The sequence below is a fragment of the Bubalus kerabau genome, chromosome 2 (assembly GCF_029407905.1).
Source record: "Bubalus kerabau isolate K-KA32 ecotype Philippines breed swamp buffalo chromosome 2, PCC_UOA_SB_1v2, whole genome shotgun sequence".
Classification (NCBI taxonomy): Eukaryota; Metazoa; Chordata; class Mammalia; order Artiodactyla; family Bovidae; genus Bubalus; species Bubalus kerabau.
The window spans coordinates 57236494-57261667 of record NC_073625.1 but is presented as its reverse complement, the minus strand read 5'-3'; the positions used below and the strand labels follow the sequence as shown (position 1 = coordinate 57261667).

Below are 25174 nucleotides of genomic sequence, written 5' to 3'. Positions count from 1 at the left end.
ATTTTCCATGTTGTGTAGTATGCACCATGCAGAGAATGTTTGTAGTTAAGTCAACATATATTGTTTCTAGGCACCAACAAGGAAATCACTTTGTTAAACCCATATTACAATATCACCAGAGTAATAGGACCAAAATGACTCACTGGAGTGCCCACTGCTGCAAACAGTGCTAAGCTGAGGGCCCAGTGCTAAGTGGATGTCTCTTTGAGAGGTCATAAATGACTGTCTTCCAAAACACGAAAGCATCAACCAGGACAATGTGTTGGACCAAGAGAAAAGACAATGAGGAAAGCTTAGAAGAAAAGACCTAAGCCGTCTCTTCCTCCCTGAGGATGCTCACCGAGGTTGATTAATTTCCATGAACTTTAGAAAAGGCAAAGGAAATTGGTCCCCACAACATCTTGTCCTACATGATCTGGAAGGATAAAAGAATTACCAGTTGCTGCCTTTCAGGGCTAGAGCCACCAGTGTGAGAATGACAGAACATTCGGGAAACACACCTGGATGTGAAAGGGAAGACTCTTCCTCCCTACTCTCTGCTATCGATGTAGTTTCCTACATTGTTTTATTTATTCAGTCAGTACTGATTATTGCTTTCTGTGGATGAGATGCAGAAAAGCCTACAACACTGATCAGGCACATGGAATTCCTGTCTCTGCACAAATAAGGAGCTAGATTCCACACTAACTTGCCTTTTTGCCTTTTTTTGCTGCCTCCTTTGCTAGTTCTTCCTTATGTCCTGCCATCTAGATTCTGGATGTCTTTCCATCTACATCTAAGTCGATATCACACATGAAAAAAGAGTTGTTGGAGGAGTAGCATAAGAGCAAGATAAGAATATGTCTATGGGAAATAGATGGGGAAACAGTGTCAGACTTTATTTTGGGGGGCTCCAAAATCACTGCAGATGGTGACTGCAGCCATGAAATTAAAAGACGCTTACTCCTTGGAAGGAAAGTTATGACCAACCTAGACAGCATATTCAAAAGCAGAGATGTTACTTTGCCAACAAAGGTCCATCTAGTCAAGGCTATGGTTTTTCCTGTGGTCATGTATGGATGTGAGAGCTGGACTGTGAAGAAGGCTGAGAGCCAAAGAATTGATGCTTTTGAACTGTGGTGTTGGAGAAGACTCTTGAGAGTCCCTTGGACTGTAAGGAGATCCAACCAGTCCATTCTGAAGGAGATCAGCCCTGGGATTTCTTTGAAAGGACTGATGCTAAAGCTGAAACTCCAATACTTTGGCCACCTCATGGGAAGAGCTGACTCATTGGAAAAGACTCTGATGCTGGGAGGGATTGAGGGCAGGAGGAAAAGGGGATGACAGAGGATGAGATGGCTGGATGGCATCACTGACTCGATGGACGTGATTCTGAGTGAACTCCGGGAGTTGATGATGGACAGGGAGGCCTGGCATGCTGCAATTCATGGGGTCACAAAGAGTCGGACATGACTGAGTGACTGAACTGAACTGAAAGTGACACAGGGCTTCTCTGGGGGCTCAGTGGTAAAGAATCCACCTGCCAATGCAGGAGATGAGGGTTTGATCCCTAGGTCTAGAAGATTCCCTGGGGAAGGAAATGACAACCCATTCCAGTATTCTTGCCTGGGAAATCCCATGAGCCTGACAGGCTAGAGTCCATGGAGTCGTGAAGAGTCAGAAACGACTTAGTGACTAAGGAACTACACCAAAGTGACACAAAAGAGAGATTTCGGCAAAGAAAGGGTGGGTGAGTAGGTTGGTTAATAGGGTTGATTGATACAAAGTGTTAAAGAGTATAACAACTGAGAAAATGTCTATTGGATCCAGGGCATAGTAAGTTGCTGCTGCTGATGCTGCTGCTAAGTGGCTTCAGTCATGTCCGACTCTGTGCGACCCCGTAGATGGCAGCTCACCAGGCTCCCCTGTCCCTAAGTTTCTGGGGGTTTCAAAAAAACCTATGTAAACATGATGGGGACAGAAAATAAAACTAGAGCAAATTTTAAAACATATTGGTGCTGAGGCTGCATGCATGTGCATGCTAAGTCACTTCAGCCATGTCCAACAGTTTGCAACCCCAGGGACTGTAGCCTGCCAGGCTCCTCTGTCCATGGGGATTCCCCAGGCAAGAATAATACTGGAGTGGGTTGCCATGCCCTCCTCCAGGGGATCTTCCTAACCCAGAGGTCAAACTCGTGTCTCCTGTGGCTCCTGCACTGCAGGCGGATTCTTTACTACTGAGCCACCTGGTGCTGATGAAATGGACATTTAAGAAATTCATTGGTAAAGGGGAAAAAGAAGTAGGGAGATTGGGTTTCTCAGATAGAAATTAATCATATTGGTAAGTCACGGTGAAATTAGAGTGGTTGAAAATATTAAAAAGCTGGATAAAGATAAAAGAAGTGATACTTAATGAAGCATGATTCCAGAGGAAATGAGAAAACTTGGAATTAACAGCATGAGTGTTCCATTTTGTAGAAGAATGCATCATTCTCCAAAACTGAGTGGGTAGGAAGGAATAAGAGATAATCGGTGTAATACAGATGGCCAAGATTGTCAACAATGCTACCTATTAGAGAAATGCAAATCAAAACTACAATGAGATATCACCTCACACTAGTTATAGTGTGTGTGTGTGTGTGTGTGTGTGTGTGTTAGTCGCTCAGTAGTGTCCAACTCTTTGTGACCCCATGGACTATAGCCCTCCAGGCTCTTTTGTTCATGGGATTTTCCAAGCAAGAATACTGGAATGGGTTGCCATTTCCTTCTCCAAGAGATATTCCCAATCCAGGGATCGAACCTGGGTCTCTCACATTGCAGACAGATTCTTTACCATCTGAGCCACCAGGGAAGCTTCTACTTAGAGTGGTCATCCTCAAAAACTGCAAACCATAACTGCTGTAGAGTGTGTGGAGAAAAGGGAACTCTTCTAAACTATTGGTGAGAATGTAAATCGATATAGTCACTATGAAGAACAGTGTGGAGGCTCCTTAAAAAACTAAAAATAGAGCTGCCATATGACCCAGAAATCCCACTCCTGGGCATATATCTGGAGAAAAACATGGTTCTAAAGGATGTATACACCTCAATGTTCATTGCAGCCCTGTTTACAATAGCTAAGATACAGAAACAACCTGACTGTCCATTGGCAGAGGAATGGATAAAGAGGATGTGATAATATTCCATTATTAGTCAGCCATTAAAAAGAATGAAATAATGCCATTTGCAGCAACATGAATGGACCTACAGAGTGTCATATTGAGTGAAGTAAGTCAGACACAGAAGGAGAAATACTGTTATGACATCCCTTATATATGGAATCTAAAAAGAAATGATGAAAATGAACTTATTTACAAAACATGAACAGACCCACAGACTTAGAGAATGAACCTACAGTTACCATGGGGAGAGGGTGGGGGTAGGCATAGACTAGGAGTTTAGGATGGCCGTGTATACATTGCGATATTTTAAGTAGATAACCAAAAAGGGCCCACTGTAAAAAAAGGGGGGGGGGAGACTTTAAGTATTCCGGGGGGAAAAAGAGATAATGCAGTGTGGTCACATGATAAATTTGAAGATGAGCCTGTAAACAATACTTTGTGTGTGCTTAGTCACTCAGTCCTGTCCAACTCTTTTCAACATTTACATGTAGTTTAATCTGAAAAATATTTACATATGCTAAGTCACTTCAGTCGTGTCCGGCTCTGTGCGACCCCATAGATGGCAGCCCACCAGGCTCCCCCGTCCCTGGGATTCTCCAGGCAAGAACGCTGGAGTGGGCTGCCATTTGGTCGTGATTTTTCTCTTCACTGTAACACTTGGAAAGATGAACTCCTTCCTCTAGTCTCAGAGCCAGGTGTCCACAGACTGAAGCCAGATTTTTATGGTGTACTTTATTATTCCGTTCCAACTAAATTCCCAGAACATCAGCACATGTTCAATTAAATATGATGTGAAAACACATTGCAAATACAGAAATGTTATTTTTGGATTATCCATGGATTTTGGTCTATTTATACCTCCATATTGCCCAATGATGGCAACTACTCATGTTATGATAATAAAATATATTCTTAAGTAACCATTATAAGAACTTAACTTCTTAAGTTCTATTATAACTTACCCTGCAAATACCCAAGACTTGCCATCAAAACAGGAAGAAAAGCAGAAATGTTGTGCAATTTAGGCTTCATTTCTTCAGTTCCCTGAGAAAATCTGACTCTCCCATTCTCCTTCATTCAGTTTTCCCTTATGAATAGACACAAGAATAAAATAAGAGATTCCTATATTGTGAGACAATCATTACTAAATATCGGTGAATCATAATGGTGATTATATAAACTAGGCACAACTTTAATACCTCCCAAGGTTACTTGCTATCCACTTAATGAGAGGAAAGCACTAGCATTCTTTTAACTTTGTTAAACTATTAACCTTTTGTTCTTTAATTTGTATTATATGAAACTGCTGCTGCTGCTGCTGCTAAGTCACCTCAGTCATGTCCAACTCTGTGCGACCCCATAGACGGCAGCCCACCAGGCTCCCCCATCCCTGGGATTCTCCAGGCAAGAACGCTGGAGTGGGTTGCCATTTCCTTCTCCAACGAATGAAAGTGAAAAGTGAAAGTGAAGTCGCTCAGTCGTGTCCGACTCTTTGCGACCCCATGGACTGCAGCCTTCCAGGCTCCTCCATCCATGGGATTTTCCAGGCAAGAGTACTGGAGTGGGGTGCCATTGCCTTCTCCTGAAACTACTGCAATTTCCCCCAAAATGAAGCTTAGTCTTCAAAAATAAAGAGATTTTCTTCCATCAAAAGGTACATCAAAACAAAAAGTCAATGTCAAGTTATTCTCTCATTCCAAGTGTACTTCTGGCCGAGACTATATGATTCTGCCCTTAACTACATAATAGATATTCCAAAATGTTTTTATTTTTAAAAAGTCAGGGTGTGAAAAATTAAATGTATCAAGACTGGCAAAATATGGATCATTGCTGAAGTTGGATGATCGGTACATGTATTTCTGCACACTCTTCACTCTACTTTTGAATATGTTTGAACATGTTCATTTATAAGTAAATAATATAAGTAGTGGGCTTCCCAGGTGGCACAGTGGTAAAGAATCTGCCTGCCAGTGCAGGAGATATGGGTTCGATCCCTGGGTCAGGAAGGTCCCCTTGGAGTAGGAAATGGCAACCCATTCCAGTATTCTTGCCTGGAAAATTCCATGAACAGAGGAGACTGGTGGGCTATAGTCCATGGATTCACAAAGAGTCCATGGCAGTACACATTTCACATGGCAGTTTCACATTTCCGTATAAATAGTAAATAATTCTTATCATAGATATTTGTGAAGACTCCTCCTCAGTTCCAATAGACAGAAAGGTCATATTCCTTCTTTAGAATCGCAGAATGCAGTAAACAAACCAAATGGTAGAGGCCTTGTATAGTACGATAGGCAGAATGGGCCCCCAAAGGCCTGCACTCTAACTAGAGTAAATACTAGAGTATCTAACTAAAGTATTTACTAGAACCAGTAAATACATTACCTAATGTGATGGTTATTTTTCACGTATCACCTTGACTGGTGGTCATGGAGTGTCCAGGTTAAACATTATTTTTGTGTATGTAAAGGGAATTCCTGGATGAGATTAGCCTTTGAATGGATGGACTCAGTAAAGTAGATTCCCTCCCCAACATGGATGGGCATCATGTAATCCATCGAAGGCTGGAGTAAAACAAACAGTTGAGGAAGAAGGAATTTGCTTCTTTTTTCTGCTTCACTTATTGATGCTATAGGACTGGGATTTACACCATCAGCTTTCCTGGTTTTGAGGATTCTGGTGTATATATACATATATGTAGATAAAAATACAGATATAGGTATAGATATTGAAGCTGAAGCTCCAGTACTTTGGGCATTTGATGCAAGGAGCTAATTCGTTGGAAAAGACCCTGATGCTGGGAAAGATTGAAGGCAAAAGGAGAAGGTGGGTAACAGAGTATGAGATGGTTAGATGGCATCACCGACTCAATGGACATGAATTTGAACAAACTCCAGGAGACAGTGGAGGACAGAGGACCCCAGCATGAAACAGTCCGTGGGGTAGCAAAGAGCTGGACATGACTTAGTAACTGAGTAACAATTTTATATATATATATATCTTCTATTGCTTTTCTCTCTGAAGAATACTAACTAACACACTTTACATGGCAAAAGGGGGGTTGCAACTGTAACTAAGCTCGCAGATCTAAAACAGGGAGATTAGCCTGGCTCTTCCTATCCAAGCAAGTTTAATCTAATCACATGAGCCCTTAAAAGCAGAGAACTTTCTGGAAGAAGAAGAGATGGAGCAAGAAAATTCAAAGAGATTCAAAGCATGAAGAGGACTTGACAGGAAGTTGCTGCCTTAAAGATGGAGAGTCAACATGAGAAGGAATTCAGGCAGTCTTAAGGATCTGAGAGAGACTCCTGGCCAACAGCCAGCAAGGAAACAGAGACCTCAGGCCAGCAGCCCAAATAACTGAATTCTGTCAACAGCCTGGATGAGCTTGGAAACCGACTTGCCCTCAGATCCTCCTGATAAGAGTCTAGCTTGCCAACAACTTGATCTCAGCCTGTGACACCCGGGCCAGATGAACCAGCTGAGCTCACCAGACTCCTGACCTACAGAACTGTGAGATCATAAATTTGTATTGTGTTAAGTGGCTAAATCTGTAATAATTTTAAGGTTGTAATAGGTAACAAATTGTGCATGCTCAGTCACTAAGCCGTGTCTGACTCTTTTGCAACCGCATGGACTGTAGCCCGCCAGGCTTGTCTGTTCATGGGATTCCCCAGCCAAGAATACTGGAGTGGGTTGCCATTTCTTCTCCAGGGGATCTTTCTGACCCAAAGATCAAACCCATGTCCCCTGCAGCTCCTGGCAGACAGATTCTTTACTACTGAACCACCTGGGAAACAGGTAAAAAATACATCCTGTGTATGTTAGTCACAAAGTCACGTCAAGCTCTTTGAAACCCCAAAGACTGTAGCCCACCAGGCTTCTCTGTCCATGGAATTCTCCAGGCAAGAATACTGGAGTGGGTAGCCATTTCCTTCTTTAGGGCATCTTCCCAACCCAGGGATTGGTTCCAGGTCTGCTGCATTACAGATGGATTCTCAACCATCTGAACCACCAGGGAAGCCCAACAAATATATCCTACTTGACACTAAAAAAGACCCAATAGCTAACAACACTGTAAAAAACTTATTCCTAACACAAAAAGTAAGAGAAGTAATTTTATTTTGCTTGTAATATTGGGAAAATGTGTAAAAATAAATGGTGGTTGAGACGTGTGTTGCATCATGTGTGATAAGCTCTTGATAGTCATAAAAGTTGATCCAAAGTTTTGGAAAAATAATTGGTGATATGTTTAAGAAATCAGGATATCATGTTTGACCTTTGACCTAAAATTCCACATCTATTTTTTAAAGAAATAATTCCAGTAGTATTTCTTAACTTTGATCCAGTTATTCTACCTCCATATACTAAGAAAATAATTTTAGATGCATTTTTCATGAAAATACATATTAAAATATGAAGAAAATTAATCTATAAAGATGGTAGTCATTAAGATATTACAGCATGTAATAGAAAAATTGGTAACAATATAAAGATTTATCAAAAGAGACTGGTAAGTTAGGGTATACCCACAGATGGAGACAGAAATGATGACCCACTTCAGTGTTCTTGCCTTGAGAATTCCATGGACAGAGGAACTTGGCAGGCTACAGTCCATAGGGTCTCAAAGAGTCAGACACAATGGAAGCAACATAGCACATGTGCACACCCACATAATTAACTGCTGTAAACTCAGTTTAAAGGAAAAAAATTGGGTAACAAAAAACACCAATACACTAAAGTGTCAGAAAGTATATGCACCAATTTTAGGTTCTTTCTCCTGGTCTGCATCTTTTGATTTCTCTTTTATGAGAGTAGGTTTACTAATAAGTGAAATTTTTCTTTTTAATAAAGTTTACATTTTTGTGCTTGTTTATCAATTTCTAGAAAGTTATTTACTCAGGACAAAAATGATTATATGTATTTCAAAACAAATGACAAAATATTTCTTCTTTATTTGGAGCAGAAAACTATGACAAAATGTCCTCCTACTCCTCATGGTGAGCATGGTTGTTAAATTAAAAAATTTATCTTTTAGTTTTATATCATGTGATAAGATTTATGAGATGAAATTTATCACTAGTTTTACCACATCCAAAATGTTACCTACTACTCGGCTACTACAGCTGCAGCCTTTCCTTCTGTTTAAAATATGTACCAAATTCTATTGATTAGATTCATTCATCTAAATCTAAATTTTATGCAGTTTAAGAGTTTTCACTGAACTTATATAAAGTAAGAAATGCTCTCCTGCACCCAATCCTCATCTCTCCCTGCATCACCACGGAAATGATATCTGAAAGTTTTGTGTCCAAACACTGGCTGGAAGGTGAAATGTTTCTATTGAGGCTGAACATAAAGATTGTGGTAAAATTTGGCTTCAAGAAAGAAAGGAAGTGAAAAATTAGTTTTTAGAGATAAGTACTTGTCTGAGACAAATCTGAAAGACACATTTAAGGAGATTTTTCTCAATTTCAACCTTCAGTTCTTGTATTGACTGGCTGAGGATGATGTTTTAAATCAAAAGATGATATTTGAAATGCATTGCATACTATTGCTAAGTACCTAATTTCGATTAAAACATAGTAGGCAAAAATTGGGGTTGATTCTTAAATTTTTTTTTCAATCCATTTTGGTTTCATGGTTTTGAACTGTGGTGTTGGAGAAGACTCTTGAGAGTCAATTGGACTGCAAAGAGATTCAACCAATCAATCCTAAAGGAAATCAGTCCTGAATATTCATTGGAAGGACTGATGCTGAAGCTGAAGCTCCGATACTTTGGCCACCTGATGCGGAGAGCTGACTCATTGGAAAAGACCCTGATGCGGGGAAAGATTGAAAGCAGGAGGAGAAGGGGACAACAGAGGGTGAGATGGTTGAATGGCATCACCGACTCAGTGGACATGAATTTGAGCAAGCTTCAGGAGATGGTGAAGGACAGGGAGGCCTGGCATGCTGCAGTACATGGGGTCGTGAAGAGTCAGACATGACTGAGAGACAGAACAACAATTTCCATTTAACCCAGTGGTATATTGAAAAGTTGATTATACACATTTTCAAATTGATGGCTTTAAACCAGTAAATGCTACAAAACAAGACTTTTCTTTCAGGACTTCCCTGATGGTCCCGTGGCTAAGACTTCGTGCTCACAACACCAGGGGAGTGGGTTCAATTCCTGGTCAGGGAACGAGATCCCACATGCCGCATCTAAAGCTCCCACATGCCACAGCCAAGATGGAAGATCTCAGGTGCTACAACTAAGATCCAGTGCAGCCAAATAAATTTTAAAAAAAGAAACTTATCTTTCTTTTTTTCTTGAAGATCCAGGTAAGACAAAGCACTGCTTCAACTCTCCCGTATCATGGGGAAGACTTGAAGTATCTCTGTAAGCATCACAGAGTATGTGATGAGTCACTTGGACCCTTGGCTTTTAGGTGGGTCAGGAGAGAATCATGGATATCAGCAGCATCGATTGCATCCCACTGAATCTGTTGTACCAAAGGGGCTGCAAAGACAGCCAAGGAGTCTTGGATAGTACTTCCAGACCCTGCTAGGAGTACATCCTAGACCCTGCTTAGGATGCAAAAGATATATCAGGTGAATGAAACATCACATAACCATAGGAACCAGTGGGGCAGAACATGTATGCAGGACTACACTAGAGTACTAAAAGACCAAAAAAAAAAAAAAAATGTTATTTGGATATACCAGGGTCTCTCTTTATTGCTAACTGGACCAAATTCTTAATGTTATTTTATTAAATAACATAGAAAGCAGTGTTATGGGTGGACTGAAAAGCAGGCAAAACAGGAGGCAAATAAAAAGTAATAACATCGTCAGAGATGTCTTTATTTACTTGATCCTCAGCCAATGCAACATGTAGCCAGTGCTCAATTAATCCAAAAATAACATGCATTTTTCAGACTTCCTCATTTCCTTCTTCACCCCTTGTATTCTCTAGTGCTTGGGCATTTAAAACTGTTAGGTGTTACCCTTTAATTTGATATTACATTTAGGAATTATCTATGGATTTTATTACAAATGGGATGCTCCTCTCTATTGCAAGCTGGCAATTGTTCACCATAAATATACACTAGAGTGAAAAGGGGGAAAAGCATTAGTTTTTTATGTGTGATATAACATAAAAGAAGCAGACTCACAGATACGGATAAAAGTTAGTGGTTACCTGTTGGGGGGGTGTATAAAAATGGGGGGTTGAGGGATACAAGGATTGGGTATAAGATAAGCTCAGGGTATAGTGTACAGCTTGGGGAATATAGTCAGTATTTTGTAATAACTGTAAAGGGAAATTAACCTTTAAAACTGTATAAAAATAAAATTTTAAGTAAATCCATATTTAATTAATTTTTAACTGGACATAGCTGATTTACAATGCAGTGCTTCGGGTGTACAGCAGAGTGAATAAGTTATACATATACACATATCCACTCTTTCTTAGATTTTATCCCCAAATAGGTCATTACAGAGTATTGAGTAGAGTTCTCTGTGCAATTACGGTAGGTTCTTATTAGTTATCTGTTTTATGTATAGCAATATGTATATGTCAATCCCAATCTCCCAATCTATCCCTGCCCCTCCTTTCCCCAATAGTAACCACAAATTTGTTTTCTACATCTGTGATTCTATATTTGTTTTGTAAACAGGCTCATTTGTACAGTTTTTAGGTTCCATATATAAGCAATATCATATGATATTTCTCCTTCTCTGATTTACTTCACATAGTATGACAATTTCTCATTTTAACCATGTTGCTGCAAAAGGCATTATTTTGTTCTTTTTATGGCTAAGTACTATTCCATCATATATACATACTACATCTTGTTTATCCATTCCTCTGTTGATGGACATTTAAGTTGCTTCCATGTCCTGGCTATTGTAAATAGAGCTGCAAAGAGCATTGGGGTGCATGAATCTTTTTGAATCATGGTTTTCTCTGGATATATGGCCAGGACTGGATTGCTGAATCATATGGTAGCTCTATTTTTACTTTTTTAAGGAATTTCCATTCTGTTCTCCATAGTGACTGTACCAATTTACATTTTTACCAATAGTTTAGGAGACTTCCCTTTTCTCCACACAACCTAAATATGTAAATAGCATGTCTCACATTAACTACATAGTCATGTATTGGTTTTATGACCTCGCTGTGACCCACAATGAAGGTCAAAGAGAAAGAAGGGGAAAAGAAGAGAGGGGAGGGGGGAATCTCTTATGTATTCAGCTTAGATTTGTTTTTGGAATGATTACTCTTTAAAGAAAATTATCTTGGGGGAATGAGTAACTGTTCTACATGTGATGGTGGTTTCATGAGTATATACAACTGTCAAAACTCTTCTGATTGTTAACTTGAAGTAGACATAGTTTATTACCTGTAATTATATTCCAACAAACTTGACTTTTTAAAAAAATAAATAATTAAAAGTAGGTCCACAAAACAGCAGAAGCAACACCACCATATGAGAAGTCTTAGAAAAGCAGGTCCTCAGGGGCCGCCCCACACTTACTTAAGTTTATTCCATCATTATGCTCAGCCATCCTGAGCATGTGTGTGACTTCTCATGGTCACAGGAAGAACCACTCTATGTCTGGGTTCCAGGCAGAAGGAAAAAAGTGGAAAATCAAAGAGCCTGATTCTGCCGGCCTTTTTAGAGGCTGTCCGGGAAACCCCACCAGGAACAAGGACTTTTGCCTCATTGTGACTTTCGTCACAAACAGACCACAGGGGTTCAGTGCAGAACACAAATCTGCATTTTGTTGGTAATAAAGAAAAGATAAGAATGCTGCAATGGGCAACAAAGAGGACCTGCTCCGGCTGGATTATCTTTTTCAATTTTATACTTTTGACAAATCCAACATAATCACTGACACCACAACATGTTAGCTGTTGCTTTGTGCAGGACACTTTAAGTATGAAGACTTCCCTGGTGGTCCAGTGGTTAAGAATCCCCCTACCAATGTAGGGGACATAGGTTCAATCCCTGGTCTGGGAAGATCCCACATGCCACAGAGCAATTAAGCCCAGAACCTCAACTACTGAGCCCGCGTGACCTAGAGCCTGTGCTCTACGAGAGAAGCCACTATAATGAGAAACCCGCACACCACAGTTAGAGTTACCGCCACCCACTGCAACTAGAGAGAGCCCGCATAGCAACAAAGACCCAGGGCAGCCAATAAATAGATAAATATTTTAATTTTTTTTTAAATAGAGATGAGATTTTGGGATTATCATGGCATTCATTGAGCACTTGCTATGTATCAAGTCTCAGACTAAATATTTGACATATATTTTCATGTAACAAGTGTTACCTAAGGCTTGGTATATCATACATCCTATGTCATATATCTTATTATATCCCATATTTAAATGTCATATGTAATACTTGCTCTATGATTAACATGGTTAGGGTTAGAAACTACATTTCCCCAAACTGTCTTTCATGTCTTGTTCAAGGTTAGCATTGACCAAAAGGGGAACATCTGAGCGATTCTGGAGCAGAGTGAAAAATGATAAAAGTTGTTCTTTGAAAGTCATTTTGCAGTCAGAGGCAGGGTTGCCCAGGAAACCTCAGCTTGGCCTCACTCTCATCTGGTCCACATTACATATCTTCTCCCCAATCTCTGACCCTGCTGATCAATAGTAACCCCAGGGCCACTGACGTTCCGCTGAGATTCATTCAGGTGGTAGCTACCCAGAGGAAAGCTTCTTTCCTGAGCAGAAAGACATCTGTGCAGCTTCTTCAAGGTGACACAGTGGCTGGACACATCTTTTCAGCAACCCCAACCCCGAACACATTCTTATTTGTCCACAGGCACCAGAATTCCAGGGAGGCTAGCTACTGCCTGTGACCCTCATCATCCATTTTCCCCTTCTCTTCACTTACTTAGCTTTTCCCACAACTAATAAGATCTAGTTCGTTTGATGGGCTTCTCTGGTGACTCAGTGGTAAAGAATCCCCCTGCAATGCAGGAGGTATGAATTTGATCCTCTGGTTTTGGAAGACCCCCTGCAGAAGGAAATGGCTACCCACTCCAGTATTCATGCTTGGGAAATCCCACAAACAGGGGATCCTGGCAGGTTACAGTCCACTGGGTCCCAAAGAGTCAGACATGACTTATCGACTAAATAAGAGCTCCTTTAGTAGACCCCTGATCTCGTAGCGCTCATCATGGTTCTGCTTCTCTGACTGAGCACTGGCTGTTATAATTTAAACAGTGATGTCTTTCCAAGCCTGCTATAAAAATGAATCAACTCCACAGAAGTTATATAAACAAAAATGTCTGTGTATTCCACTGTAAAAAGAACTTGAGTATTGAATTCTCAGTTCTCATATAACTTTAGAGAAACAAAATATTCCTTGATATTTGTACAAAGAAATTTTCATTGTGTTTAATTTTACACCATCTGTTTTTATCTTCCTCCAGTCTCTCCCTTCTCAAATATATCTTCCACCCCACTGCCAGAATAACTGGCATTGGACAGCTCTAATTAGGTCAGTTCATTGCTTAAAATCCTTTGGTGGCTGTAACCTGCCTAAATGAAGAGAATTCAACTTATTATTATGGCAAAGAATGATCCCTCCTCAAGGTTCTGAAATTTCTTTAGAGCAACAATTCTTACCACTGTCTTTCCCACACTCTAGTCCCCTCTGACTACAAGCTCATCCCTCCTTTTTACATCTTACTTTTTCCCACAGCTGTGCCTTTGCATATAACCCATCATCTGCCTAGTCCTTCTTTTCTTCTGTGGCTGGTGAAATCTTATTAGTCCTTCAATATCCAGCCCAAACATTAACTCTTCTGTGGTGTCCTCCCAGCTGTGCAGGGTTAATAAATGTCTCCTTGGTATGCCTGTGTGTGACAATGTCCTATAATTGATTTGCTTAAGTCTCTATGGGCTTCACTCTATTTTGAGCAGCTGGTAGTACCAATAACTAGCAAAATTCCTGACACCCAGTACGCATACAAGAGTATTGGTTTCTTTAACTAATCTACTCACACAAGTTGAGAAAATATTTCTTTTTCTTAGCAGACTTACTTTGGCTCTTTGGAGAAGGAAATGGCAACCCACTCCAGTATTCTTGCCTGGAGAATTCCATGGACAGAGGAGCCTGACAGGGTGCAGTCCATGGGCTTCCAAAGAGTCAGAAATGACTGAGCAACTCACAAGGTAAAGAACCTGCCTGCCAGTGCAGGAGACATAAGAGACACGGGTTCAATCCCTGGATTGGGAAGATCCCCTGGAGGAGGGCATGGCAACCCATTCCAGTATTATTGCCTGGAGAAGCCTATGGACAGAGGAGCCTGGTGGGCTGCAGACCATGGGGTTGCAGGGAGTCCGACACGACTGAAGAGACTGAGTCCGCACACACAGGCCATTCAGGTACCTGATAGAAACAGTCCAAACATAAATGCGAGATTTGGAACACGTCAAGATGTATTAAAAGTTTAAGGAAACAGTGTGAAAATGTAAATATATATGCTGTGTGACCATAGATATGCTCTATATAAACTGAACTTGATTAGACTTAATCCGTAATTTAAAACCTTCTCACAAAGACTACTCTGGGCCCAGAAGAATTATTACCAACATTTCAGGAAGAATTCACACAAATTTCCTCAGATATTAAGGAAAGAAAGAATGTTTCCCATCCTATTTAACAAAGTTGGCAAAATAAAATTGCATTCAAAAAAAGATAAGTATAGGCCAATATCTCTCATGAAGGTAGATACAAAAATCATTAATAAAATATTATCAAAGAGAATCAATGCAAAGAAATAGAGGAAAACAATAGAATGGGAAAGACTACAGATCTTTTCAAGGAAATTAGAGATACCAAGGGAATATTTCATGCAAAGTGAAGTCGCTCAGTCGTGTCCAACTCTTAGCAACTCCATGGACTGCAGCCCACCAGGCTCCTCTGTCCATGGGATTTTCCAGGCAGGAGTGCTGGAGTGGGGTGCCACTGCCTTCTCCAAGAATACTGGAGTGGGTTGCCATTCCCTTCTCCAGGAGATCTTCCCGACCTAGGGATTGAACCCGGCTCTCCAACATTATAGGCAGACGCTTTACCATCTGACCCATCAAGGAAGTTGAGTCAAGATACCAAGGGAATATTTCATGCAAAGATGAGCTCAATAAAGGACAGAAATGGTATTGTCCTAACAGAAGTAGAAGATATTAAGAAGAGGTGGCAAGAATACACAGAAGAGCTATACAAAACAGATCTTCAGGACCCAGATAATCACTATGGTGTGATCACTCACCTAGAGCCAAACATCCTGGAATGAGAAGGCAAATGGGCCTTAGGAAGCATCACTACAAACAAAGCTAGTGGAGGTGATGGAATTCCAGTTGAGCTCTTTCAATCCTAAAAAATGATGCTGTGAAAGTGCTGCACTCAATATGCCAGCAAATCTGGAAAATGGCAGTGGCCACAGGACTGGAAAAGGTCAGTTTTCATTCCAATCCCAAAGAAAGGCAATGCCAGAGACTGCTCAAACTGCTGCACAGTTGTACTCATCTCACACACTAGCAAAATAATCCTCAAAAGTCTCCAAGCCAGGCTTCAACAGTTTGTGAACCATGAACTTCCAGAAATTCAAGCCGGATTTAGAAAAGGCAAAGGAACCATAGATCAAATTGCCAACATCCACTGGATCATCAAAAAAGCAAGAGAGTTCCAGAAAAAAACATCTACTTCTGCTTTATTGACTATGACAAAGCCTTTGACAGGGTGGATCACAACAAACTGTGGAAAATTCTTCAAACGATGGGAATACAAGATCATCTGACCTGCCTCTTGAGAAATCTGTCAGGAGGCAAGAAGCAACAAATAGGACTGGACATGGAACAAAAGACTGGTTCAAAATAGGGAAAGGAGAACATCAAGGCTGTATATTGTCACCCTGCTTATTTAACTTATATGCAGAGTACATCATGAGAAATGTGGGACTCGAAGAAGCACAGCTGGAATCAAGATTGCCGGGAGAAATATCAATAACATCAGATATACAGATGACACTACCCTTATGGCAGAAAGTGAAGAAGAACCAAAGAGCCTCTTGATGAAAGTGAAAGTGGAGAGTGAAAAAGTTGGCTTAAGGCTCAACATTAAGAAAATTAAGACCATGGCATCTGGTCCCATCACTTCATGTGAAATAGATGGGGAAACAGTGGAAACAGTGTCAGATTTTATTTTGGGGGGCTCCCAAATCACTGCAGATGGTGACTGCAGCCATGAAATTAAAAGATGCTTACTCCTTGGAAGGAAAGTTATGACCAACCTAGATAGCATATTGAAAAGCAGAGATATTACTTTGCCAACAAAGGTCCGTCCATTCAAGGCTATGGTTTTTCCAGTGGTCATGTATGGATGTGAGAGTTGGACTGTGAAGAAAGCTGAGCACTGCAGAATTGATGCTTTTGAACTGTGGTGTTGGAGAAGACTCTTGAGAGTCCCTTGGACTGCAATGAGATCCAACCAGTCCATCCTAAAGGAGATCAGTCCTGGGTGTTCATTGGAAGAACTGATGTTGAAGCTGAAACTCCAATACTTTGGCCACCTGATGCAAAGAGTTGACTCATTTGAAAAGACCCTGATGCTGGGAGGGACTGGGGGCAAGAGGAGAAGGGGACGACAGAGGATGAGATGGCTGGATGGCATCACCAACTTGATGGATGTGAGTTTGAGTGAACTCCAGGAGTTGGTGATGGACAGGGAGGCCTGGCGTGCTGTGATTCATGGGGTCACAAAGAGTCAGACACAACTGAGTGACTGAACTGAACTGAACTGAAGATCACTGCAGATGGTGACTGCAGCCATGAAATTAAAAGACACTTATTCCTCGGAAGAAAAGTTATGACCACCTAGACAGCATATAAAGAAAGCTGAGTGCCGAAGAATTGATGCTTTTGAACTGTGGTGTTGGAGAAGACTCTTGAGAGTCCCTTGGACTGCAATGAGATCCAACCAGTCCATCCTAAAGGAGATCAATCCTGGGTGTTCATTGGAAGAACTGATGTTGAAGCTGAAACTCCAATACTTTGGCCACCTGATGCGAAGAGCTGACTCATTTGAAAAGACCCTGATGCTGGAAAAGACTGAGGGCATGAGGAGAAGGGGATGACTAGGATGAGATGGTTGAATGGCATCACTGACTCAATGGACGTGGGTTTGGGTGAACTCCGGGAGTTGGTGATGGACAGGGAGGCCTGGTGTTCTGTGATTCATGGGGTTGCAGTCAGACGTGACTAAACTGAACTGACTGAGACAGCATATTAAAAAGCAGAGACATTATTTTGCCAAGAAAGGTCCATCTAGTCAAAACTATGGTTTTTCCAGTGGTCATATATGGATGTGAGAGTTGGACTGTAAAGAAAGCTGAGCACCAAAGAATTGATGCTTTTGAACCATGGTGTTGGAGAAGACTCTTAAGAGTCCCTTGGACAGCAAGGAAATCCAACCAGTCCATCCTAAAGGAAATCAGTCCTGAATATTCATTAGAAGGACTGATGCTGAAACTGAAACTCCAATACTTTGGCCACCTGATATGAAGAGCCGACACATTTGAAAAGACCCTGATGCTGGTAGGGATTGGGGGCAGGAGAAGAAGGGGACGACAGAAGATGAGATGGCTGGATGGCAGGATCGACTCAATGGACATGGGTTTGGGTGGACTCCAGGAGTTGGTGATGGACAGGGAGGCCTGGCATGCTGCAGTCCATGGGGTGACAAGGAACAGGACACTACTGAGCAACTGAACTGAACTGAAAGAGAATCAAATACTATATAAAGAAGAGAAAGTGAGGTTTATCCCAGGAATACAAGGTTATTTTAATATTTAAACACCAATCAATATCATTTTACACATTAACAGAATAAAGGGGGGGAATGATTACATAAAAGGATAGTGAAAGGGTATTTGATTTAAAGAAACACTTTGTCATGATGAAAACTGACACCAAAAAAAAGAATAAAAGGGAAATTCCTTAATCAGATATATAGAAGTCCTTTAATCTGAAAATCTGATAAAACTGTGTCTACAAATTACCTACAGCTACCATTATATGTTTCATTCAACATTGCATAGAAATTCTAAAAAAGTGTAATAAAAGAAAATGTATAAAGATTGGAATGAAAGAAACCAAACTGTCATTGTTTGCAGGTGACATGGTAGTATATACATGAAATTCAAAAGAATCTATACTACAATTTAGGATTATTAAGTAACTTTAGCAAAAAATCTAGATACAAAAATAATATAGAAAGATAAGTTTTTATATACATTAGCAACAATTAGCAAATATAATTTTTTAAAAATCTATAATAGCATCAGAAATAATATCTGGGAATAAATCTCAGAGAAGGCGATGTCACCCCACTCCAGTACTGTTGCCTGGAAAATCCCATGGACGGAGGAGCCTGGTAGGCTGCAGTCCATGGGGTCGCTAAGAGTCGGACACGACTGAGCGACTTCACTTTCACTTTTCACTTTCATGCATTGGAGAAGGAAATGGCAACCCACTCCAGTGTTCTTGCCTTGAGAATCCCAGGGATGGGGGATCCTGGTGGGCTGGCACCTATGGGGTCGCACAGAGTCGGACACGACTGAAGCGACTTAGCAGCAGCAGCAGCAGCAGGAATAAATCTAACAAAAGTTAAACAAGATGTCTAAAATGAAAATGAAAAAATATTGATGAAAGGTTTTTTTTAAAGATCTAAATAAATGGCCAGATATACCACAATAGTAGACTCAGCATTATTAAAATCTTAATTAACCACAAATTGACTTGTAGATTCAGTATAATGCCGATTGAAATCCCAGTAGGTTTTATTGTGGAAATAGATAATTCTAAGACACGTAGTTAAAGGACCTAACATAACCAAGATAATAATGAAGAAGCATGAAGGTTAAAATTTTATGTAATTCAATTTCATGACTTACTATCAAGCTATAGTAATTAACACTAGGGGAGTTGGTGATGGACAGGGAGGCCTGGCGTGCTGCAATTCATGGGGTCGCAAAGAATCGGACACAACTGAGCGACTGAACTGAATTGTTAAAAAAATCCACCAGTCAATGCAGGAGATGTGGGTTCGATCCCTGGGTCAGGAAGATCCCCTGGAAGAGGAAATGGCAACCCACTTCAGTATTCTTGCCTGAACAATCCCATGGACAGAGGAGCCTGGCAGGCTACAGTCCATGGGGTCACAGAGTCAGACAGGACTGTGTGAATGATCATGCCCACACTGGGTAGTAGCTTGAGAATCGATAAATAGACCAATGAAACAAAAATGCAGTGGGTTGAATGGTAGCCCTGAAAGGATATGTCTATGTTCTAACTTCCAGAACCTGTGAAAATGATCTCATTTGGAAAAATAGATTTGATTAGATCATAGATATAATTAAATTAAAGTGAAATCACTCAGTCGTGTCCAACTCTTTGCAACCCCATGGACTGTAGCCCACCAGGCTCCTCCATCCATGGGATTCTCCAGGCAAGAACACTGGAGTGGGTTGCCATTTCCTTCTCCAGGGGATCTTCCCGACCCAGGGATCAAACCCGGGTCTCCCGCATTATAGGCAGACGCTTTACCGTCTGAGCCACCAAATTAAGGTGGGCCCTAAATCCAAAGACAGGCATTCTAATAAGAGAAAAGCAGAGGAAAATTTGAGACTCAGGCACCTGGGGGAGAAAGCAGAGATTAGAGTCACATCGCTCTATGCCAAGAAATATATGGAGCCACCGGAAGCTGGAAGAAGCAAGGAAGGATTCTCCCCTAGAGACTTCAGAGGATCTTGATCTTGCCAATGTCTGATTTCAGACATCTGGCCTCCACAAATGAGAGGGAAGACATTTCGTTTGTCTCAAGCCACCCTATTTGTGATATTGTGTTAGGGCCACGGTAGAAAACTAATACAGTAAGTAACAGAGAGATTCCAAACAGAGACCCACCTTCATGGAGTGACTTGAACAACGACACAGCAGTACAATTCAGTTAAGAAAAAAAAAATCTTCTCAATAAATGGTTTGGAGTCAATTGAATATTCATGAGGGGAAAAGCCCTTTATCTCATACCAAACACAAAATAAACTTGATATAGACCAAAGAGGTCTTCCCAGGTGGCTCAGTGATAAAGATTCCACCTGTCAAGCAGGAGACTTGGGTTCAATCCCTGGGTTGGGATGATCCCCTGGAGAAGGAAAGGGCAACCCACTCCAGTATTCTTGCCTGGGAAATACCATGGACAGAGGAGCCTGGCAGGCTATAGTCCATGGGATCACAGAGTCAAACATGACTGAGCAACTAAACCACCACGACCAGAAACCATAGACCAAAACTTGAAAGCTAAGATAATCAAGCTTCTGGATGAAAACATATCTTTATATCATTGGTACAGTCAGAGATTTAAGGGAAAAAAACTCTAACCATAAAAATGAAATATTATTAAACATGATGTGTTATTATTAAATATTATTAAATGCTATTAAATATGACTAATCGCCCCTGAAAGATGTCCACATCCTAGTCCCCAGAATCTGTGTATGTTAGATTGCATTGTAAAAGGGAATTAAGGTTGAGATGGAATTAAGTTGCTTCAGTGTTCCTGGGTTTAAGGTGGAAGATGGGAACACAAATCAAGAAATGCAGAAGCTATATTCCTAGAAGCTGGAAAAAGCTAGGAAATGAATTGTCCCTAGAGTCCCCAGAATGGAACACTGCCCTGCTGATACCTTGATTTTAGCCCAGTGGGACCTGTCAGACTTGTGATATACAGGACTATATGATAAGAAACATGTGGTTTTAGCCACTAAGTTTGTGGCAATTTGTTACAGCAGCCATGGAAAACAAATGCATCTGACTTCATCAAAATTAAGAACATCCATTTATGGGACCATCATTAAGACTGGAAAGGTAAGACACAGACTAGGAGGAGAGATTTATTACACATATATCCCCACAACAGACTTGGGTCCAGAATATAAAAGTAATTCCCCCAATCTATAATAAAATGACAGAAAAACCCAACTTTAAATGGGCAATAAAAGTTAAAAAGAGAATCAGTATCATTATTTATCAGGGGAAGACAAATGAAAACCAAAGGAGACAACCCTACATATCCACAGATTTAAAATTTTAAAAGACTACAATGTAAGGCTTTGGCAAGGACATGGTGCAAGTGGAAAGCTGAAACATTGCTGGTAGAATTGCAAATTAGAACAACCACTTTGGAAATCTGTTTAGTATTCAATAGAATCTACTAAGATTGGACTTCCCTTGTAGCTCAGTTGGTAAAGAATCCACCTGCAATGAAGGTGTCCAAGGAGACTCGGGTTCAATTCCTGGATTGAGACGATCCCCTGGAGAAGGAAATGGCAACCCACTCCAGTGTTCTTGCCTGGGAAATCCCGTGAACAGAGGAGCCTGGCAGGCTACACCCATGGGGGTCGCAAGAGTTAGACATGACTTAGCAACTAAACCACTCCCAGAATCTACTAAAGTTAGGCATGGCGGTGGTTTCATCGCTGTTGTGTCCTGCTCTTGTGATCCCCATGGACGCACACCAGTCTCCGTATGCATGGGATGCTCCAGGCAAGAATACTGGAGTGGGTTGCCATTTCCTTCTCCAGGGAATCTTCCCAACCCAGGAATCGAACCAAGGTCTCCTGTTATGGCAGGCAGCTTTGACTAGACAAAACTTTGTTGGCCAAGTAATGTCTCTGCTTTTTAATATACTGTCTAGGTTGATCATAGCTTTTCTTCCAAGGAGTAAGTGTCTTTTAATTTCATGGCAGCAGTCACCATCTGCAGTGATTTTGGAGACCCCCACCTCCCCCTCCAAAAAAAGTCTCTCACTGTTTCCGTTGTTTCCCCATCTATTTGTCAAGAAGTGATGGGACCGGATGCCATGATCTTAGTTTGCTGAATGCTGAGTTTTATGTCAGCCAGCTTTTTCACTCTCCTCCCCATGGGTGCTATAGTTCAATTTGAAAAAAGCAAAATGTGAAATAAAATATTATATTCAGATTGCTGGAATGTAGTTGATAATGATTTCTAAGCATGTAAAGTGCAGGCATGTAATAGCTAGAACACAGTTTAATTGTAATAGCTAGACCAAGTTTAATTGGAATTCCTAAACCAATAGAATAAGAGGAGAAATTAGTCCAGTTTTGATCAAAACATAAACAAGTATTTGAAGTCTTTAATGTTTAAGTCATCAGCTCATGGCATAGCCAGATCTTCATGGAGATTTCTGTATACCATACAAAAAAATGTGAGAGGTACCCGATTACTGGCTAAGACTTTGAACTTCAAAAGTTGCTTCAGATCAGTCACTCAGTCATGTCCAACTCTTTGTGACCCCATAGACTGCAGCACATCAGGCCTCCCTGTCCATCACCAACTCCCGGAGTCTACCCAAACTCATGTCCATTGAGTCAGTGATGCCATCCAACCATCTCATCCTCTGTCATCCCCTTCTCCTCCCGCCTTCAATCTTTCCCAGCATCAGGGTCTTTTCAAATGAGTCAACTCTTCACATCAGGCGGCCAAAGGATTGGAGTTTCAGCTTCAGCCTCAGTCCTTCCAATGAATATCAGGACTGATCTCCTTTAGAATAGACTGGTTGGATCTCCTTGCAGTCCAAGGGACTCTCAAGAGTCTTCTCCAACACCACAGTTCAAAAATATCAATTCTTTGGCACTCAGCTTTCTTTATAGTCCAACTCTCACATCCACACATGACTATTGGAAAAACCATAGCTTTGATTAGACAGACCTGTTGGCAAAGTAATGTCTCTGCTTTTTAATATGCTGTCTAGATTGGTCATAACTTTTCTTCCAAGGAGCAAGTGTCCTTTAATTTCATGACTGCATTATGTCTAAAAAAAATGTACATAACTTAATCAAAAAATACTTTATTACTGAAAAATGCTAACCATCATCTGAGGCTTCAGTGAGTCATAATCTTTTTGCTCACAGGGAGTCTTGCCTTTGTGTTAACAGCCACTGACTTATCAGAGTGGAGGTTGCTGAGGGTCTTGGTGACAGTGACAATTTCTTAAAATAAGACAATGAAATTTGCTCCATCAGTTTGAAACAGAGCAGGACCCTATGGTTCTTGCCCACCCCATCCCCACTCCCCCACCCACCATGTCCTCTGCCTGCCTTTTGTCTGTGGAAAACTTTAGTCCAAGAATAAGAGATCAGTCCTGGATGTTCATTGGAAGGACTGACGTTGAAGATGAAACTCCAATACTTTGACCACATGATGCAAAGAGCTGACTCATTTGAAAAGACCCTGATGCTGAGAAAGATTGAGGGCAGGAGAAGAAGGGGACGACAGAGGATGAGATGGTTAGATGGCATCACTGACTCAATGGACATGGGTTTGGGTGGACTCTGGGAGTTGGTGATGGACAGGGAGGCCTGGCATGCTACAGTCCATGGGGTCGCAAATAATCAGACACAACTGAGCGACTGAACTGAACTGAAGTTTAATCAGGGAGGTGAGAAATATGGACAAAGGGAGACAGTCAAAGAAGATGAAATAATAACAATGTAGTCATTAAGTATAGTCAAGGACGTTTAGTTTTTTCTCAAGGGCTGTAGATAATATTCTGAGCCACATCCTGTGAACTGTCTTATAGATACTAAAACCCCAGGTGGAGAAGTTAACTACATGATGACCAGACTGTACCCAGACCATGAGCTGCCACAATTCTGAGAATTGGCTGCAAGGAAATGGGAACACATGGGCCCTGGAATTGAAGATTAACTGTACCTAAAACAACCGAGATGACGCTGGTCAGACCACTGTTGACCAATCTGAAGATGACCGTGAGGGCTGAAAATGACTGCGCTGTTTCTATACGTAGAAACAGCTGTTTCTATATGCCCTCTCCCCGACTTCAGTCCATAAAAGCTCTTGCCCCACAGGTTGCCAGTTGTGGGGAGGTGGGGAGGACGGGAATCAACTCTTGGATAGATGTCTGCTACCCTCTCGCCACCAGTTGCTGGCATCTGAAATAAAGCCAACTTTTCTTTCCACCAACCTAGCCTGTTTATTGGCTTTTAAGCTGCGAGCAGCCAGAATCCGCACTATTTCAGTAACAAATTGACTTTTCTTTTCACAACTGATTTTTTCCATAGCATACAATGCTGTTTGACAGCATTTTACCAACAGTAGGACTTATTGAATTGGAGTCAATCCTCTCAAACCCTGCCGCTATTTACCAACTAAATTTAGGTAATATTCCAAACCTTTTGTCATTTCAGCAGTCTTTGCAGCATCTGTACTGGGAGTAAAATATGTCTCAAAAAACACTTTATTCGAGTGTTTAAGGTGCATAAGCTACATACAAAGCAGCTCCTAATCTGTTTATGTTTTATCGTGAGATTGAAGCAATTCAGTCACGTCTTCAGGCTTCACAACTTATCCTTTTAGGTCTCTTGCTATTTCCACTCCATCTGTAATTACTTCCTTCACTGAGCTCTTCAATCCCTCAAAGTCATCCATGAGGGTTGGAATCAACTTCTTCCAAGCTCCTGTTAATTTTTATATTTTGACCTCTTTGTATATATCACAAACGTTCTTAATGGCGTCTAGCACCGTGAGTCCTCTCCAGAAAGTTTTCAATTTACTTCTCCCAGATCCATCTGAGGAATCACTGCATATGGCAGCTTTAGCCTTAAGAAATGTATCTTTTAAGTAACAAGACTTAAAAGTCCAAAGGACTGCTTGGCCTGTGGGCTGCAGAATAGATGCTGCATGAGCAGGCATGAAGACAACACCCGTCTCATTATGCGTCTCCATCACAGCTCTTAGGCGACCGGCTGCATTGTCAGTGAGCAGCCATATTTTGAAAAGAATCTATTTTTCTGAATTGTAGTTCTCAGCAGTGGGCCTAAAATATTCAGTAAACTGTGTTATAAAGAGATATACTGTGATCCAAGTCTGTTGTTCCAGTTATAGAGTACAGACAGAGTAGAATGAGCATAATTCTTAGGAT

General features: G+C 41.0%; 1 long non-coding RNA gene across 1 annotated transcript; it reads left to right on the top strand.

Moving 5' to 3' along the window:
* Positions 1-6326: 6326 nt before the first annotated feature.
* Positions 6327-9542, top strand: LOC129644747 (uncharacterized). The gene is made up of 3 exons (XR_008710954.1): positions 6327-6653; positions 8809-9167; positions 9251-9542. It is a non-coding gene; the product is annotated as an uncharacterized LOC129644747 (long non-coding RNA).
* Positions 9543-25174: the final 15632 nt, after the last annotated feature.